Below are 4557 nucleotides of genomic sequence, written 5' to 3'. Positions count from 1 at the left end.
GGGAACTCCCTGGCTTCTCCTGGGTTTAACGTCTAGAGCTGCTTGGGAATCGCGCCGCCACACACACCCGAGCGCAGGTGTCTTCCGCACAGACTGCGGGCCTCGCTCTTCTGAATGCCGCTAGCTCGCCACCCACCCACGGGTGAACCTGGTCAGGGTGCTTTCTCTCAGGGGCAGACTCTTTTCCGGGCGGGCTACCGGTGTCTCTGTTTGCTCGTTTCTTTCTTCCATTTCGGGAAAGTCTTCCTTGCTGGCTGTGGAAATCTCCTATGCCTTCCCTCGCCTATTCTGTCAGCTTTAAAATTCTCTTTCAGTTGCCACCCTCACAGATGGATTAGGAAACTCTTTCCGGTGCACTCATTAGTGAAATGACCTCCAGGAAGCTGGAATCCAATATCTAATGGCCGATTTTTAGCGAGTCCACACGCCAGGGTGGTCGGGGTCCAATGCAGCCCCGGCCAGGCCCAGGCCCCTTGGACTGGGCCACAGGAGGACACGGAGGAGGGTCCCGGCCCCCACGAAGCGGTGCCGGCAGTTCTCCACGGGCTTGGGCGTTTTCCAGAGGTAGGAGATGGAGGGGACTGATTTCTTCAGCACCCCCCAAACCACGCCACCCCACCCCACCTATGGGACGCATCCCCAGAGAGAGACGCCCCATACACTGGCTGTGCCCCAGCCCTGGCCCGGGGGAATAGGCGGCAGCCCACCCACAGGGCGAGGGGGGGGGCGCAGCTGAAAGGGGTTGTGGGGGAGGGCGGCCCCTGGCTGGGGTCAAAGGGCGAGCGTCCCGCGCGTGCGCAGTCAGCGGCAGCGACGCGCTGGGGGTGGGCAGCGGGTAGGTGAAGGAGGCCGGGCGAGGAGACGAGGGGGGCTGGGAGGGCTCCACCTTGGCGAGTCCAGCCGTGGAGGCGCATCTTGTGTGAGTGTGAGTGAGTGTGAGTGTGTGTGTGTGTGTGTGTATAGAGAGACAGCCCCCCACCCCGCCCCGCCCCGCCCATCACCCCCGTCCCTGGGAGCCCGCGGGACCCGGCCGGCGAACTCAACCGGCCCGGCCCGGCCCGGCCCGGCCCGGCGCGCGGGGCCTGGGGCGGGAGGCGGCGGCGGGGAAGCCCAGAGAGGCTTGGCTTCTCGAGCGGGGCAGGGGCGCCCTCCGCCGCCGTCTAGGGCCACACCACCCTGAACGCCCCCGATCTCGTCTGGTCTCGGAAGCTAAGCAGGGTCGGGCCTGGTTAGTACTTGGATGGGAGACCGCCTGGGAATACCGGGTGCCACAGGCTGCTGCTTTTTTTTTTTTTTTTTGCCTCTTGTTCTGTCCCCTTTCTGGGAGCGCGGCGGCGGCCCGGGGTGGGGGTCACCCCCACCCTCAGCGCCCGCGCGGTGCCTGGCGCCCCAGCCCGCACCGTGGGGCCTCCTCTTGTCCCAAGCCGCGACACCGCCGCCACGCGGCAGCATGCGTGGCATCTGGACTGTCAGGTCTCAGACCAAAGGTCTGCTCTGTGGGAACCGACACGCTGGAGGAAACCTTGAGAGTCTGAGAGGGGAGGGAGTTCCAGAAGAAGGCCAGGATGTCATTTTGAGGGAGTATGTGACCAGAACTCGTCCCGTTGCTTTTGGGGTTCTATGGGCTACACGCAGGAATCTTTGGTGGTGGCACCTGATGTTGGGGGATCCGGAGTCACACCCAGACCTGCTCCACAGGCCTCCTTTTACTTTTCTCTTCGGATTCATTATTTTTAAAAAGTGTCTCTTACCTCTAGGATTGCATTTTCTTTTCTCTCTCTTTTCAAGCAGATGATGGGAGTACAAGTATTCTGGTGACATGTGTTGCCCGTGCCGCCCTCCCCCCTGTGTTCTTTTTTTTTTTTTTTTGAGACAGAGTCTCGTTTTGCTGCCCAGGCTAGAGTGAGTGCCATGGCGTCAGCCTAGCTCACAGCAACCTCAATCTCCGGGCTCAAGCAATCCTGCTGCCTCAGCCTCCCGAGTAGTTGGGACTACAGGCATGCACCACCACGCCCGGCTGTGTTTTTCTATATATATTAGTTGGCCAATTAATTTCTTTCTATTTTTAGTAGAGACGGGGTCTCGCTCTTGCTCAGGCTGGTTTCGAACTCCTGACCTGGAGCAATCCGCCCGCCTCGGCCTCCCAGAGAGCTAGGATTACAGGCGTGAGCCACCGCGCCCGGCCCCCCCTGTGTTCTTATTCATATACCTCTCATGTTGTTCCAGCGTATTGTGGGGGTACCAATGTTAAGGTCGGGTGCCTTGCCCTCTCCAAGCCTCCCCCCTCGGGTCAGAGCTTCAAGTGCGCCCATCCCCCAGTCGGTGCGCACCCACCCCATGCCTAATGGATGTGTATGCCCCTCCCCTCCCCCCACCCGCCCGCCCGACACCCACCCGATGAAGGTGATTCCTCTCTGTCCACTTAGGCGTCCATCCGTTCGTACCAGTTTGCTGGTGAGCGCGCTCACGTGGTGCCCGTGTGTCCATTCTTGGGATACTTGGCTTACTGGAACGGGTTCCAGCTCTGGCCAGGAGAACACGAGAGGCGCCCTCTCACCGCTGCTCCTCACAGCCGAATGGCACTCCGTGGTGTCCACGCGCCACATTTTATTGATGCACTCCTGGATGGATGGGCACTCGGGTCGCTTCCACGTCTTTGGGATTGTGAATTGTGCCCTAACTGTAACCCTAACCCTTACCCAGCCCGTCTCCTCTGCCCCTGCCTGACGCACTCCTCCCCGGCCAGGCCCGTCACTGTCCTGGGCCCCCGCCTGACCGGCTCCTCCCCGCCCGGCCGGTCACCGTCCTCTGCCCCTGCCTGACACGCTCCTTCACGCCCGGCCTCTCACCGTCCTCGGCCCCTGCCTGACCGGCTCCTCCGTCGCCTGGGCCTTCCAAGGGCTTGGTGTGGATGCTGCTTCCAGGAAGCCCTCCAGAAACCCGGCAGCAGGGTGGCCGCAGCAGTCTCCAGCAGCCGTCCCTAAGTCGCGTGAGTGCGGGGGACGTGCCCCCGCTGTGCCGCGGGGGCCCAGCCTGGTGTCTTCCCTGAGGCCCTGCGGCTGCCGGCTGGGCTGCCGCTCCCCGCAAGGGGAGAGCCGCGGAGGTGGGGACCGCCTCCTGATGGGGACGTACACGCAGCTCTCCACGTCGGATTCCGGGGCTCTCTGTCCTGCCCGAAGGCCCAGCTGGCCTGCGGGTCCTTAGAGTGGCAAAAACCTCCGAAAACTGAGACTGAGGGTCCGGTGGGTGTCTGCACTTTTGTGCTGGGCACCCCAGGGAGGCCCGGGGGCTGGCTGGACAACGTGGTCTGCTGGGCGGGGGGGGGGGGGGGTTGGAGGAGCAACTGATGCCCTTTGCACTTTGGGTAGCAAGAGTCTGAGGTGTCTCTGAGCCCTGTGCCCTGTGGGGGCGGGGCGGGGGGGAGGAGGAGGAGGAGGAGGAGGAGGTGGGAAGGGCCGGGGCCTGCAGTCCTGTTCCCGGGGTGGCACGGCAAGTGGCTTCTTCCACAGGCTGCTTGGCCTGGGCTCCCTGCACCTGGGCCTTTGGAGGACCGGCCCTGTGCTTGCCAACACTTCCTGCAGGGACCCAGAGCTGGGAGGTGGCATCTCTCAGCCCTGGGTCGGGCAGAGCCCCAGCGGGCCATGCCCACAACCTCTCTCAGCACCGGTCCCCCAGAAGGCTCCTTTGGGACCAGGATTCTCTTGCGGTGACTCTTTAAGGTCTGGCCCCTGGATGGAGGGGCACCAGGAGTAGAGGAGCAGGAAGGGGAAGGGGGTGGCCATGCGAGGGGACACTTTGAGGCCAAGTCCCAGCTTCAGCCTGATCCTCCTGGGAACCCCGCTCTGAGACAAGGAGCCGGGCTTCGCATTCCCACAGCAGCCAGTCGTGGGCTGAGGACACCTGGGGCGTTGGGAACTCCCTGGCTTCTCCTGGGTTTAACGTCTAGAGCTGCTTGGGAATCGCGCCGCCACACACACCCGAGCGCAGGTGTCTTCCGCACAGACTGCGGGCCTCGCTCTTCTGAATGCCGCTGGCTCGCCACCCACCCACGGGTGAACCTGGTCAGGGTGCTTTCTCTCAGGGGCAGACTCTTTTCCGGGCGGGCTACCGGTGTCTCTGTTTGCTCGTTTCTTTCTTCCATTTCGGGAAAGTCTTCCTTGCTGGCTGTGGAAATCTCCTATGCCTTCCCTCGCCTATTCTGTCAGCTTTAAAATTCTCTTTCAGTTGCCACCCTCACAGATGGATTAGGAAACTCTTTCCGGTGCACTCATTAGTGAAATGACCTCCAGGAAGCTGGAATCCAATATCTAATGGCCGATTTTTAGCGAGTCCACACGCCAGGGTGGTCGGGGTCCAATGCAGCCCCGGCCAGGCCCAGGCCCCTTGGACTGGGCCACAGGAGGACACGGAGGAGGGTCCCGGCCCCCACGAAGCGGTGCCGGCAGTTCTCCACGGGCTTGGGCGTTTTCCAGAGGTAGGAGATGGAGGGGACTGATTTCTTCAGCACCCCCCAAACCACGCCACCCCACCCCACCTATGGGACACATCCCCAGAGAG

At 62.6% G+C, this 4557-nt stretch overlaps 1 non-coding gene across 1 annotated transcript; it reads left to right on the top strand.

Annotated features, from left to right (window-relative positions):
• Positions 1-1158: 1158 nt before the first annotated feature.
• On the top strand, positions 1159-1277 carry LOC142861221 (5S ribosomal RNA). Its single transcript, XR_012912588.1, has one exon. It is a non-coding gene; the product is annotated as a 5S ribosomal RNA (ribosomal RNA).
• The last annotated feature ends 3280 nt before the right edge of the window (positions 1278-4557 follow it).

The sequence above is a fragment of the Microcebus murinus genome, chromosome 16, assembly GCF_040939455.1.
Source record: "Microcebus murinus isolate Inina chromosome 16, M.murinus_Inina_mat1.0, whole genome shotgun sequence".
NCBI classification, from domain to species: domain Eukaryota; kingdom Metazoa; phylum Chordata; class Mammalia; order Primates; family Cheirogaleidae; genus Microcebus; species Microcebus murinus.
Note: the sequence above shows the minus strand (reverse complement) of the source record. Positions and strands in the feature narration are given on the sequence as shown.